This window comes from Dendrobates tinctorius, unplaced genomic scaffold (assembly GCF_039654945.1).
Source record: "Dendrobates tinctorius isolate UK_male_01 unplaced genomic scaffold, ASM3965494v1 ptg000038l, whole genome shotgun sequence".
Lineage (NCBI taxonomy): Eukaryota > Metazoa > Chordata > Amphibia > Anura > Dendrobatidae > Dendrobates > Dendrobates tinctorius.
The window spans coordinates 4,379,386-4,395,418 of NW_027361706.1; positions in this window are offsets into that span (position 1 = coordinate 4,379,386).

Consider the following 16,033-nt stretch of genomic DNA (forward strand, 5'->3'; position numbering starts at 1 on the left):
ACTCCTAACGATCCTTAGGCCGGTTCTGCACCGGGCGCCGATCAGGATACCTGAAATCCCTAGCTCGCCCTGAACCAATCCCTTACTAGTGAAGTGGACGGTGCAAAAACTAATCCCACCACTGCACTAAAACACACATTGAGGAAAGTGACAAACAGGGAAACACCACTTAGCTTTGCTCTGTTGCTAATGCTCCAAGCAACAGAGTCCGACACCTGAGTGCATCTTTTCCTCCAACCGGATCCAACACCTGAGTGCAGCTTTCCAGCAACAGAGTTCCGCATCTGAGTGCAGCTTTACAGCAACAGAGTCCCGCATCTGAGTGCAGCTTTACAGCAACAGAGTCCAGCATCCGAGTGCAGCTTTCCAGCAACAGAGTCCAGCATCTGAGTGCAGCTTTCCAGCAACAGAGTCCAGCATCTGAATGCAGCTCTCTTCCAGCAACAGAGTCCAGCATCTGAGTGCAGCTTTCACCATAGCTGCCACTCCACCAAGCTTTGCAAGAACTCCTTGCTGACACCATAGCTGCCACTCCACCAAGCTTTGCAAGAACTCCACACTGACAGCATAGCTGCCACCCCTCCAAGCTTTGCAAGAACTCCTCGCTGACACCATAGCTGCCACTCCAGGATTCTGACTGAGCTGCCCGGGACTCCTCTCAAGTTCCTTCCTTCTCCAAGGATGGTTGGAAAAGACCAATATCACCAACAGTGAGTGAGAACACCTGACACACCTTTATAGTTAGGAGCCACAGTCTCACACCTGTTAGAGATTCCCGTGCAATAACGCTCACCACCACCAGGGGCAAACTAGAACAAAAGACACCACTGTGCAATAACCCCAATGACCACCGGGGGCAAAACCAACTCCAAGCAACCAGCTCAAAGGAAAAAAAAGGTTACTTATTCAAAACCTGTCATATCCAACCTGGATCATGACAAGAAGTTGCCAGATCTGGTAGATCTATATAATCATATACCGGTAAATTCCACCAATTTCACTCCGGCCTACCTGATGAGAGCAAGACCTGGCAAGTTACCTATTGATTTAGACATGGGAGTCTTAACACCTGAGACAACATCACCATATGCAGACTGGGATACAGAGCTGCAGCAACAATACCGCAAAGTGCAAGAATGTGTGGAGAAAAGTTTGTCCCAAGCAAGACAGAGACAGGAAAGAAATTACAACCAACACGCCCCTGCAGTTCCCTTGACACCAGGAGAACAAGTACTTAAAAGAAAAGAAAGAGACGTGTTCACAAATTAGGTGACCAGTGGGAAGCAGAGCCATACACCGTGATACCTTCAGACTTTAATAACACCAAAGTATGTATCATCAGCAAATATGGAGGAGAAACCTTCGAAGCAGTCTCAAGAAATCATCTAAAGATGTGCCCTGATCAATTGAAGGACAAGATATAAGTCCAAGACACTTCACAACCCATAGTAGAGGTGGAAGAAAAGATTCAAACTATACTTGGAGAATTTCCTCAGACGTGAACACAAGTAAATCAGGCAATAGTAGTACCAGTACTAACATTTCATCAGCCTACTGCGCCAGATGAAGAAGAGACTCTAAATGAAATGGCTCCAGTAACAGATACCACATCTGCAGTGGAATGCGGAAATCTGTCCCCTGCTAACAGCGAATCTGACAATCTCATGGTGAGTCTAGGAGTAGAGAGAAGGCAGTCTAGAATACCTATCTTACAAAAGTCTACTTGTAGCGTAGTGACTAATGCACCAACAGTAGACATCAGAGAACAGGTCAGGTCAATAGAAATACCTATACTGCGTAGATCCACTCGTAGTACTAGAGGTCAGATCCCTGCCCGTTACAGAGATTACGTAATGTAAAAAAAAAGTAATAAGAATGTTTAATAGTAACCGTAAAGCATGAGAGCCTACAGAGACTTACTGTATGAACCTTTTTAAGTATTCGCAATAACCAGTTAAAGGACAATTGGGCCACAGGACTATGTGTGATCTGAACTGTATTTGTAAATAGTTACTCCAAAAAGGCCTTGAAAATAAGCCACCGGCGTGGCCGAAAAACAGGCCCATCTACAGACTGCCCTGTAGCCACGCCCAGGGACGACACACAAAGTGGGCTAAGACGGTTCCCACCAACCAAACTCCAGGTACAAGCACAAAGACAATTCCTGGACAGCAGCGTAAGGACTGGTCGCTGCAGTAACTGTGCTATTGTTTCTTTTTCTTGTCTGGTTTTTGATGATTTTAAGACTTTGTAGATTTGCATTAATTGTTGCTGTTAACAATTCTTGATATGTTTCCTCAGTCCAGGAGTACTGAACTTAACTGGGGGGGAATGTGACACCCCAGAGTCCGGTTGTCACAGTGACATCGCCTCCATCTAAGAGGTGAAGTCATGCTTGGAGGCAGAAAGGAGCCCCCAGGTAACAGAGATTAAAACACCACAATTCCTGCTGCAGGTCAGAAAAGGGAGATGCCTTATAAATTCTGGCCAGCAGAGGGGGTTAGTGAGTCAGCTAGAAGTCAGCTGAGGGAGTTGTCATGGAAACGAGAGCAGCGGTGAGGAAAAAAAATTACAAGACAGTTAAAACGTGAGGTAAAAAGATCTTTCTGGAAGGTCCAGTCAGTTCAGCAGGAGGGAGCTGATCTGAGAGGAGTTGGGAATGGAGAGCTGATCTGACAAGAAGGAAAAGGACACGAGCAGAGATGGAGAGGCTCAGGGAAAGCTAAAATACCTCATATAGCAGACCCCTGAGCGAAGCGCTAATAGGGAGAAAAGGGACGTCAGAGTCCTTGGTGGTCAGGAGCTGTAAGTCCTGATCGCCGAATCTGAAAGTACAGGGAATTATAGATTCCTGTGCGACATTGAACACTTGAGGGCACGGCAGCAGATAAGGAGCCCGGGGCCGACGGTGAAAAGGACGGTACCCGTGGAATAGGCTCACGCTGACAGCCGTACAGGTTAGTGAAATCATCATGCAATTGAGGGTCGCAGCATAGTTATAAACAGCGGAGACCCACACACAAAGCGCAGAAGGAAGGTCCTAAATCCCCACCTGGCAAGGTGGATCCCCTGAATGCCTCCAGGCGAGCCGGACTCATTCCATCACCTGCTGTGCTACTCCGGATTGCAACCAATTACCAGTAAAAGGTAAAGAAACTGCACCTCTCTGTGTCTTCTCATTTCTCTGCACCCCAACGTTCACAGCCATTTTGACTATTAATTTAACATCTTCGCCCTGAGACTATTGCTCTACCTGTGGAGAGCCATTTTCACCTCAGCTGCGGCACACCAACAGTCTCAGGGGAACAACACCGCAGCGCTGGTCACCTCTGACCACAATACCACAGGTGGCGTCACGTATTTAACCATCTATAAACTTTATCTTCATTTTTACCACATAAATACCACAAAGCTTTCCCCTATTTTATTACTGGACGCCTCTGGGCCACGGACCGGGTTGCCGCCGCCGTGACACCGTCTCCCATTGAAGTCGACAGGCCCGGTACTGAGTACCCCCAGGCCCTGCGGGGCGCTCCACATAGACCTCTGAATGGCTGAAGTTGGATTTATATTAAATTGCTAGATATTAATTTTGCTATCAATAGATATGAGATACAAATGTTTTATTGGTTTCTCCATTATTTATTTTTAGAATTTAGAATCTTTCTTCGAAAGTAAAGTCAGATGTCTCAATGATCAATATTCCCTGCAAATGAAAGTCTATATTACATGCTTTAATGTGAATGTTGAAAATGGCATCTGATCTCCAAGTAGGATGTAATAGAGCAGAAAGAACTGATCAAATCGTTAAATACATTTTTGTGGGAAATATTTGAGTAAACCTTGCATTTTAGTCATATAAATACCTGTACTTTTTATGCTTTTGAGTCCAGTGGGAGGTCTTTGAGTAGGACCACCCACTGGACTCCTCACCATAGAAAGTGAGGGGATTTAAATTAATAAAATGCAAGTTATTTTGAATCTGTTCCTTCAAATCTATATATATAATTTTGCTCAGCTTCTCTTTCTTTATACCCTGCTGTCCACAGATCGGACACCATGTACAACAGGACAGGTTCCCTTTAAACTGAAGAGATGCTGAAAAATTGTGATAACTTTACAGAAATAGAAGCATCAGAATCCTAGTGTCACAAAGGTACCACTAACATTTCAGGAGGTCTAAGAATGGGCAACGGTCCACATCAGCTAATCGTGTATGGCTACATTAAGGGTATGTTCACACTAGGTGTGTTTGCTGCTTTTTTATGCAAAATTTAGGCTGGTTTCACACTTGCGTTTTTTTTCGCGGTATTTTAGCGCTAAATAGCGCATGCGTTTTTTTTCCCTATACTTTGCATGGGATGCGCTTATGTGCGCATACACATGCATTTGTACGCGTTTTTTTGCAGTATGCGCTTGGGCGCACAAAATGCAACCTGTTGCATTTTTTGGGCGTCCGACTTGCCTCAAAAAAACACATGCGCGCGCAATGCGTTTTTTTACAGCAAGACACCCATTATAAGTCTATGGTGAGCATATGTGCGCATTGGCATGCTTATGTATGCGTTTTTTTGCACATGCGTTTTTTTTTTTTACCATTAGTTTAGACAATGGAATTTAGGGGTTTGGGTTAGAGTTAGGGTTAGTTAAGGGGGTTTAGGGTTAGGGTTAGGGTCAGGGTCAGGGTTAGGGTTAGGATCAGGGTATTGTTTGGTTAAGGGTTAGGGTTAGGGTCAGGGTCAGGGTTAGGGTTAGGGTTAGGGTCAGGGTTAGGGTATGGTTTGGTTAAGGGTTAGGGTTAGGGTCAGGGTCAGGGTCAGGGTTAGGGTTAGGGTCAGGGTATGGTTTGGTTAAGGGTTAGGGTTAGGGTCAGGGTTAGGGTTAGGGTATGGTTTGGTTAAGGGTTAGGGTTAGGGTCAGGGTCAGGGTTAGGGTTAGAGTTAGGGTATGGTTTGGTTAAGGGTTAGGGTTAGGGTTAGGATCAGGGTATGGTTTGGTTAAGGGTTAGGGTCAGGGTCAGGGTTAGGGTATGGTTTGGTTAAGGGTTAGGGTTAGGGTCAGGGTATGGTTTGGTTAAGGGTTAGGGTTAGGGTCAGGGTTAGGGTTAGGGTTAGGGTTAGGGTTAGTAAAGTCATGGTTTGGGTTAGTGTGAGGGGCCACCTAATGTTGGAAAATAACGCAAACGCGGTAAAAACGCACTAAAAACGCATACAAAGGCATAAAAACGCTGCGTTTTTTTCATGCATGCTCATAAAAATGCTTGAAAAAAATGAAGCATCTGTATGCGTTTGTATGCGTTTTTTCAATGAGTTTTTTTGCGGGAAAAACGCGCTGCAAAAAAAAGCAAGTGTGAAACTAGCCTTAAGCTGCGTTTTACAGTACCAGCCATGTCTATGATTTTCTAGAACTCTCATACACACAGCTTGTTTTTTGTTTGTCCTCATTATTTTTTGCTTTGCTTGGTTTTTGCAGAATAGAGTATTTCACTTCTTTCAGTGTTTTTTCAGCTTTTTTCACCCATTGAAAGTAATGGTTGGTGAAAAAAAAAGCTGAAAAATGCAGAAAAAAACTCAGGTATCGGGTTTTGCTGTGTCCCAATGAAGTAGAATATGATTTTTTTTGTCACTAAACTCTGTCAGCATACACAAGAGACAAATGCAGCATGGCAAAACCGCAGGAAAAAAAAAGTGCAAAAAAGAAAACCCGCAAGAAAAACCTGCTTTTTCACTGCCAAGATAGCAGTTTTTGCTGCAGAAAAAATGCAGCCAAAACACCACATGTGAACATAGCCTTATGTAGGAAATTGATAGATGCTGAGTGTGTGTAAATTACTTACTGCAATGGATAATGGGATGGCTTGGTATTCTCCAGGTAGGAGCAGTTGGTCAAAATATTGAGGTTTCTGCTCCTCACCTGTTACCTGGATATTGCTAATTTGTGGAAGTGGCCTTGCACCCAGCATAGCCCCCCAGGCCTGACTAAGAGCCTGATTGTTCTGCTAAGACGCTCCCCCGTCGTGTACTCAATAACTCTAAGGAATAGTCAACAAATGGATTTTTCAGCTATTACAACATGCCCTAGGCGCAGACTTATCCTGTATGCATACATAGCCTGACTGATATACCTGTGCTAATTTACATGCCTCATGTGTCCATGAATGGTTCCAGAGCTGTTCTTTACGTCCGCGTTCACAAACGCTGTTTTTTTTTTTATTCTCTGCAGGTGTTTGCAGCATAATAATAATGCTCATTTAAAATCTTGTATGATTATTAGAACAGTGGGAGTGGCCAGGTGTAAAATTATGATAATTGCTGTCAAAATAATCCGTATAACTTTCTTCAGCCTCAAAAAAATCATTTTTTTTTTTATTTTTTTTTTATTTTATTTTACGGACAGGGCAAAAAAAGTGACTTATTTTTACTGACTGTCCCAGAATTTCTAGACCGTTGACCACCCTTTTATATATAAAAGTGTCTCCACAACATAAGGAATAAATGTCTGATCTCTGGGGATTCCACCAATCAAGAGAACTGAGGTCACTCCCCTACTATGGCTAACAAATAAAAATATCAAAAGATTGAGTGCTCAGAAAGCCTATATATACAAATATCAAAAGGCGGAACCGTTACTTCCAAACAGAAAACTGGTGTGTACAGGTACAAACTGAGAGTAGCCGTCTCCATACATAACTAACACATAAAGTAGTCTCTGTAGCGCTATAGCATGGAAACATGAAATATATGAAATATGAATTGCATTACTGCTCTACAAAAATAGGAAAAATTGAGAATACTTAGCGCATAAATTGGCCAATTCATATGTACCCAGCAGCCACAATTTTGTGATTCTCTCTGATGGGACTTAGCCTAAAGCCTCCGTTACACACTGCGATATCGCTAGCAATATCGCTGTAAAGTCACCGATTTTGTGACGTTGCAGCGATATTGCTAGCGATATCGCTGCATGTGATACTTACCTCTGACCGGCTCCCCCGCTGTCCATCGCTGATTGTGCGAGAAGCTCCTGGACCATTCCTCGTCGTCCACTTCCTGCGGCGCTTCCTGCTGGGGCTTCCTGTGGCGCCGACGAGCGACGCGTGGAGCCGGGCGGGAGGACGCAGGATCGCCGCGTCTGACAGGTAAGTAGCGATCCCCATCCCCAACGATGTCGCTAGTGAGATCTGCCTGAGTGGCAGCTCACTAGCGACCACCTAGCGATTCACCAGCGATCCTGACCGAGTCATATCGCTGGTCGGGATCGCTGGTGCATCGCTAGGTGTAACGGTACCCTAATGTGTCAATTTATGTGATAAGTATTCTCAATTTTTCCTATTTTCAAGAGCAGTAATGCAGGTCATATATCATGTATTTCATGTTTCCATGCCATGCTATAGTGCTACAGAGTGCTACTTTATTTGTTGGTTAGATATGGAAATGGATACTTTCAGTTTGTACCTGTACACACCAGTATTCTGTTTGAAAGTGACAGTCAGTCTTTTGATATTTGCATACACAGGCTCTCTGACTGAGCACTCAGTCTTTTGATATTAGACCCTACAATGGGACTGACAGAGATAGTCGAGTGCTATCACTGTCAGTCCCACATACGGCCATGGCACTCCATTAAATCGTGATCACTATGGCTTAAATCAATTAAGTCTCTTTTGAGAGTTATAAAATAAAAAAGCCGCAGTTGACCACACTTTTGTGTCCACATTACTAAAAATGTGGACACTGCCGAAAAATTGCAGGGCAAAAAGTGACTCCCGTCTGCCTCATTAATGTTAATGGAACCCTTGAGAAAATTCTGTCCTAAGACCATTTTTCAGGGCTTTAGATGGAAGCACCCGGCAGAGCCACTAAGGTGCAGCAAAACCGTAATGCAAACATAGCCTAAAAACTCACCGACTATAATGGATCTGCTTAACATATAAAATATTTCTTTAAGGCAATTTTGGAAAAAAAAAATCCTTCTAAACTGCACTTTCAGTTTACATCAAGAGATAAAATCTCACTGAATGAGTTCCATATGTGGATAGTTAGGAGGTAGAAACGTACCAGATGTAGGCATATTACAATCCTGACGGGGGAAAGAGCTGTTTAGCATTTTATGTTGATGAGTAGATTTAGATCCCTTCAGGTCTGTACATCATCATTGACTCTGTGTCAGATAAAATATATATATATATCCATGAAAAATGCGGAATGAAAAAAAGTCAAAGGGAAACACTGACCACAACTAGGCTGAAAAAGTTTCCAGACAAAGATATTGCACCCTTAGTGATAGCAGAGTCACCCATCATTCTAAAAAAAAGCATTAAAAAGGGTTGTCCGGGACTTTTTCATGGATGGCCTATCCTTAGGACTGGTAATCAATATCTGTTCAGTGGAAGTGCAACACTCGGCGCACCCGCTAATCAGTTGTTCCCGATGCCAGAGTCAGGCAGAAGTGCTGGGTTGAAGAGCTGCACAGCTCCGTCAACATACCGGGGCACGTCCAATCCCTATTGATTCATATAGGGGGCAAATGTACAGTACCCGGCCACAACCAATATGTGGTTGATGGATTTGTGCAGTGCAGGTCCGCAACTCAGCTTTTACCGACGCCCGTGGTACTGGGAACATGTCAGATGCCAGGTGTTATACTCCCTCCTATCAGATCTTGATGACCTATCCTAAGGGTGGCCATCAATATAAAGATCTTGGACAACCCCTTTAAGGAGGCATATTGATGGCTCGGTACCAACATTTCTACTTCCACAATGACACTTCATGGGTTGTATGTGGTCTTGTAGTTCAGCCCTATTCAGATGGATCCAAGCTTCAACACCACATGGAACCTATGGATAGATGTTGGCGCTGTTTTTGGACAAAATTAGCCATATTTTTCGAATACTTAAAAACCTGTTTAGATTGTACTGTTTCTGTCCATAGGGCCTTATGCCCAAAAAGGGTTAGCATAGATGTAGCTACAACTGATGACTGTGGCTAAAATCTTCTTAACACAGAACTACCTTGGGACAACCCTGGACCCATTGCCAAAATGCAACACAAAGTATAAGTTAAAAAATAAAAGAATAAAACTGATTGATGACTGATAATCAGCTAACAAAATCTAAAAAATTGACTGTCTTGGCCAATATTTATACCAAATTTGCGGTTGGATTTAGTGGATGGCACAACTGCAACCCAACATTAGCATCTCACCACAATGGATGACTTGTCCAGGGGGATAATACTAATGTCTTTTTCCAGGCTTTCGGGGATTTAGGGTATTAAAGTCTCAGTCCACATGATTGACCTGTTAGGTGTGGTTCTTGTATCACACTGATAAGTCAGAGAGACAAAGCAGTCTCATTACAACAATACACATTTCCAATAAGAACCATTAGCTGAAAATCCAACCTTGTCAACACATATATACTTATGACCCGTTTGACGTGACACAATTTTCTTAAACCTCCAATGAACAATCACCAACTCATTACATGAAATCATGGGAATGACTTGAATCTTTATATGATCCAACCACAATGACCATTAGTCTGGGGCTATAAGGAGACTTGATATGACACAGGTCCTGCAGCCAAAGATAGATGTGTCATTGGTACATTGCAGCATAATAGATGTGAATGGGGTCATAGGGTTGGGCAACCGCGATGTGCAAGTTGCCAAAAAAATCCAACTGGGTCCAACTTTTTCTTACTTTACTATGGTGCTGGTTTGGGGTTTGAAAATAAATTTTCTTTATTTTTCTCATTTACCTGGGCCCATTATTAAGAAGCAGTTCAGTACTGAGAAACCCCTTTAAGCCAGGTAGGACTGACTTATACATGGTATAATCTGCTGTGACACAAGTGGGTGCACGCATAGCATTTTTGATGCATTATTTCTGTGCATTTTTATCATGCGGTCAAAAATGCAGCATCTTACAGTAACAGCAAAATGAATTACTTCAAAATAGATTAGCACCAAAAAATGCATAAAACAAATTACGTGTGAACATACCCTTAGGCGCGGTGTTCACACAATCCGTTTGCAGTGCATTTTTCTTGCGCAATTCTCCAAAAAATGCAGTAAAAAGTAAATGATTTAGTAACTGCCATATTGCTTAATGTTTCCTGTGTATCACTTCTGCACATTGTATTGTATTCCATTAGCCCTGAGTCTCAGTAGGTATCATTGTATTCTATTGACCTTGCGTTTTTTTCACAATGCATTAATTTATTTTATTCACTCATATAGCGCCATCATATTCCGCAGCAGCTGAGTTGGCTGTCAGACGAACGATCGACAGAAGCGTTTTACAGTGCATGCGATTAAAAGAAATTTCATGTACACGCTGCAAAATATATCTCCAGTGTAAATTGCCAAGAGTTGTCAAGAGACATGTCAATTTATGCTGAAGATTTATGTACAAATTTCACCCCTTGCCATGCAAAAGGGTGAAATGTGCAGCTGTGGGTATTAGTCCGCGGTAAACACGTTCTGTGGGAACGTAGCGTAAGGCCGGGATCACACACAGCGAGATACGGCTGAGTCTCGCAGGTTAAAACCAATCTCTGGCGCCAGCACTCCGGAGCGGAGCGTGCGGCTGCATAGAAATAAATGGAGCCGCACGCTCTGCTCCCGTGTGCTGACAGCAGTGCCGGGTATTACCATGCGAGACTCGGCCGTATTCCTCGCATGTGTGATCCCGGCCTTACACTGCACGATTATTGTTAACTCCCAAAACCGCTAATTAGCCAATAATTGTGTTGTTCAAACAGGCTGCGATAATGAGCGAAACTCTCGCTCATTGGGTGAAATCATGTTTTGGTTTGCCCAAAAGATCATTGTTCTCGGCAGCGCATCGTTCTGTGTAAACATAACCTGTGCCGTCGAGAACAATGGCAGCTTATGCGTACTGAGCGATCAGTAATCAGTGTGCATCTGAAATCTCTGATTAGATATGTCCATGACTGTCATACTATGATAATGGCATCATGCGTGTATATGTACCTTGTTGTTGTAATTTCTCACTAGTGGCCAACACCCAAGTGTTTAGTGATTGTCGTCATCTTTGTAATGTTCTCCCAACTTTTCTTCATATGAATAAAGAGGGCTGACTTTCTGCTCAAACCTCACTGTACTCTTGACAAGTATTCTGAGCGCTTGTCTCCTCTGCCCAGTGTTTACAGAGACAATTAGGAATCGCTAGGAGAAGACTGAAGAACCGTATTTTGGGTCTTGCTTGGACAATCCATGTTGAAACGTATTACTCCAATTTTTTGTGACGTCGTTAGTGGCTTTGTCACGTTTTTTGCTGTGACATCACACGTGTGTTTCGATCAGGTACACTGTGATATCACGTCTCTATAGGGTAAATAACCAATACACATTAGACAGCTGTTGTGCTATCTTTCCAGACTCCACCATACACAAGAGCGCTCAACCTGCCTTGTGCTCTTGTGTTCTCTACGAGAGAGCCACTGCCAGACATCTCTGGTGATGGCTTATCTCACCGAGAACAAAAGGATTGGCGTTCCAATGCTGGACATGACAGATCCTCAACTCCACCTACATTATCTACCAGGAAAGAGTCGGGGGTTCCCATACCCATTAGACTGTTGGCCAAACCTATCTATAAAGGCATGTTTAGCCGACTTCAGCTTAATGTATATTGGCGCATTAACTCATGTGGCATCACAACTGATTTAGTCAGATAATTTTAGATATTCTGATATCTCAAGTACATTTTAGTCAGTGTGACATATGCGCTAGTGCAGCAAACATTATGTATGCCCTGGGTGGCGGAAAGCAGAGCTGTGGTTCACAAAGACTATGCAGGTAGCTTAAGCAGACAGATGGGCAGTGATGCCCAGGGTTTTACCACGTTTCCTTGTGAACCCAGGCAGACTTATGTCCCTTTATCTCATGGATGGGGAACTTCTTTTCTGCCAGGGGCCATTTGGATATTTATAACATCATTCAGGGTTAGAACAAAATGATCAACTTACAAATTAGCCTTCTGCTGTATATTTAATTAACTCACCTCTGATGTTATGGCTGGTACTGCTTCTCTTTGCTTCAACTGTGATGTTAGGTGGTGTTATAATGATGTTGCAGCTGGTAACTTCTTAACAAGGTCTGCATCAGTTTATAGTGCAGTTGACTCTTTTCAATGATAAGTTTTGTAAAAAACTCACAGCAGTAACTCGTTCTGAACATAGATGTCTATTTTACTGTAGGTCTCCTCAAAGGGGGAAATTTATCACTGCTCGGGTAAAATTGAGGCTGTGTGCACACGATGCAGATATCCAGCGGATCCGCAGCGGATTTTACCGCGCAGCAACGTTGAATATCCGCATTGTGATGTACAGTAGCATTTAAATCAATGAAAAAAAAACCCGCTGTGCAGACACTGCAGATTTTTCCATGCAGTATTCCTGCGGTACAAAATCCGCAGCATGTTACTTCTTTTGTGCGGTTTTCCACCTCCCCAGTCTCCAAATCCGCAGGGGGAAAACCGCAGTGGAAAACCGCACAAAAAACGCAAGAAAACCGCATCAAAAATGGAAGAAATCCGCAGGAAAAATGCAGGTTATTTGACCTGCGGATTTCTTCAATTCTGCGCGGAAAAATTCGCAGGGCAAAAAAGTACATCTGCACTCAGCCTTATAGATCTCAAGAAGCAGGAGATCGACAGTATACATCACATAGGAGACACCGAAACTGCTGTATACATCACATAGAGACACTGGGTCTGCACCATATACATCTTATAGGAGCCACTGAGACTGCTTTATACACATCACATAGGAGACACCAAGATTGCTGTAAATACATCACATTGGATTCAATGAGACTGCTGTTACCATCACTTTGTATACACCGAGACTGCTGGATACATGACATAGGGTACACTGACACTGCTGTATGTACATCACATAGGATACAATGAGACTGCTGTACATATCACATAGGAAACACTGATACTGCTGTATATAGATCACATAGAAGATGCTGATACTACTGTATATACATCACATAGGAGAAACAGACTACTGCGTTCATCACATAGGAGGCACTGAGACTACTGTATATACCTCACATAGGAGACAATGTTACCATTAAGGATCCACCTATCCTTAAAAAGCCAACCCTCGACCCAACCACTATGTCCAGCTATCGCCCAATATCGCTGTTCCCATTCGCTTCCAAACTCCTGGAGCAGCACGTCCACGCTGAACTTTTCTCCCACTTCTCATCTAACTTGCTCTTTGACAATCTACAATCTGCCCCCATCACTCCACTGAGACAGCCCTGACCAAAATTACTAACGACCTACTTACAGCCAAATCAAATGGACAATACTCTATACTCCTCCTTCTAGACCTGTCCTCTGCTTTCGACACATAATCTCCGGTCCTCCCAAGACCTTCTTCTCTCCTCCACACTTATTTGCTCCTCACCCAACCGCCTCCAAGACTTCTCCCGAATTGCCCCTATCCTCTGGAATTCTTTGCCCCAACACGTCCGACTATCAACCACATTCGGATCCTTCAGGCGGAACCTGAAAACCCACCTCTTCAAGAAAGCTTACAGCCTGCTGTGACCCCGCTGCCCCCTCACCACTACCGGAGCTACCACCTCAACCAATGCCATAGCTGCTGCAACCCCCCAACCTACTGTCTCCTTCCCCACCATCCTGTAGAACGTTAGCCTGAAAGAGCAGGGTCCTCTCTCCCCTCTGTATCAGTCTATCATTGTTAGTGTGTTTACTGTAAGTGATATCTGTAATTTGTATGTAAAGGCCCCGTCTCACAAGCGAGATCGTTAGTGAGATCGCTGAAACATCACAGATTTTGTGACGCAACAGCGACCCTGCCTGCGATCTCGCTACGTGTGACACATAGCGGCGACCGCCCCGCTACGATATCGCTGATCGTGCTCGAATGTCCCAGGCCATTTTTTGAACGTTGGTGTCCCGCTGGCCAGCATGCATCGCTGTGTTTGACACCATAACAACCTCGTTGGTGACTAAGAACTCACGCTATCGAGGTCTGAGTCGTCAGAATAGCTGCTGTGTGACAAGGTCCCAACAACCGCCAAGGTCGTTATACGGATCGCCGCATCATTGCAGCGTCGTTGAGTAGATCTGCCTGTTTGACAGCTTACTAGTGACCATGTAGCGACGTACCAGCGATCCTTACCAGGTCGTATCAGTGTCGGGATCGCTGGTGCGTCACTATGTGAAACGGTGCCCTAACCCCTTCTCATGTACAGCACCATGGAATCAATGGTGCTATGTAAATAATTAATAATAATAATTTGTTCCGTTTGTTGGTAATTTTTATTTTTAATTTCTGGTATTGATAATGCCTGGTGGGAAATTGTCTTGGAGATTTCCACCTCTGATAGACTACAACGGTGGCCGGTAACTAGACATTGAGTAGTAAACAGTAAAGTTAAAAATCCCTGTATTCTTAGTGGATTTTTAATAACAAGTAAATTGCAAAGTTGCTTGTTTTTACAGGCACTTTGCAATTTCAACTATTTCCGATGCTGAGAAAACTTCTTTAGGACGCGCCCCTTAATATTATCCATTCATTGCAAAAAAGATGGACACCACAGGAAAAGAGGCAAAGCCGAGTCTAGACATTCATTCTAACGACAATGAAAAGACACATCATGGGGCACATTTTCATACTAGTTACTGGTAGAAAGATGTTGTCATGTGACAGTTTTCAGAAGAGAGCAGTGTGAACATAGCCTTAGACGGTAGAGCTGTTATCGCACTCCACCTACTGGCAGCAGCCATATTACATATCTGCTGTAAATATACACACATTTCATTCTGATTGAGAAGAAACTATAGTGATTTTTTTTAAATATTTAGCGTTTGTAGTAAGGAAATATTATTTATTTTAGATTATTGCCGCTCATGCAATATGTTGGCATAGGTTCACCGTGTAAGGCCAGGTTCTCACAACCTACCTATGAAAAATCATCAGTTTCATCCAGAAAACTTCTCTGATTTTTTTCTCACTTGTTATCCATGTGCAATCCGTTTCCAAGACCATTTACAGTTTCCTATGTTACAGAATTACAATGTAGCCTTTAAAAAAAATAGGATGCTATACTGCGGCCCTGTATGGCATTCGATTTTTCGTGTGCACCCACACACTAAAATGACACTGTCTCTCCAATTTATGGAAAAAAATAATGCATGTGGCGATTTATGGTTTCCAAAAGAGTAATGTTTCTCCTTGTGGAGAGGTGGAGAGTGACATACCAGCTCTGACATGCCAAGATAGGGAGGCTTATTTAGAATCATAGAATCATAGAATCGTAGAGTTGGAAGGGACCTCCTGGGCCATCTGGTCCAACCCCCTGCTCAAAGCAGGATTAGTTAAATCATCCCAGTCAGATGTCTGTCCAGCCTCTGTTTGAAGACTTCCATTGAAGGAGAACTCACCACCTCTCGTGGCAGCTTGTTCCACTCATTGATCACTCTAACTGTCAAAAAGTTTTTTCTAATATCTAATCTGTGTCTCCTCCCATTCAGTTTCATCCCATTGCTTCTAGTCTTTCCGTGTGCAAATGAGAATAAAGTTGATCCTTCTACAATGTGACAGCCCTTTAGATATTTGTAGACAGCTATTAGGTCTCCTCTCAGTCTTCTCTTTTGCAAACTAAACAATCACAAATCCTGCAACCTTTCCTCATAAGACAGGGTTTGCAGACCGGTCACCATTCTGGTGCTCTTTTCTGAACTTGCTGCAGTTTGTTGATGTCTTTTTTAAAATGTGGTGCCCAAAACTGGACACAATATTCCAGATGAGGTCTGACCAAAGAGGAGTAGAGGGATATAATGACTTCACGTGATCTAGACTGTATGCTTCTGTTAATACATCCGAGAATTGCATTTGCCTTTTTTGCTGCTGCATCACACTGTTGACTCATATTCAGTCTGTGATCTATTAGTATACCCAAATCTTTTTCACATGTGCTGTTGCTTAGGCCTATTCCTCCCATTCTGTATATGCTTT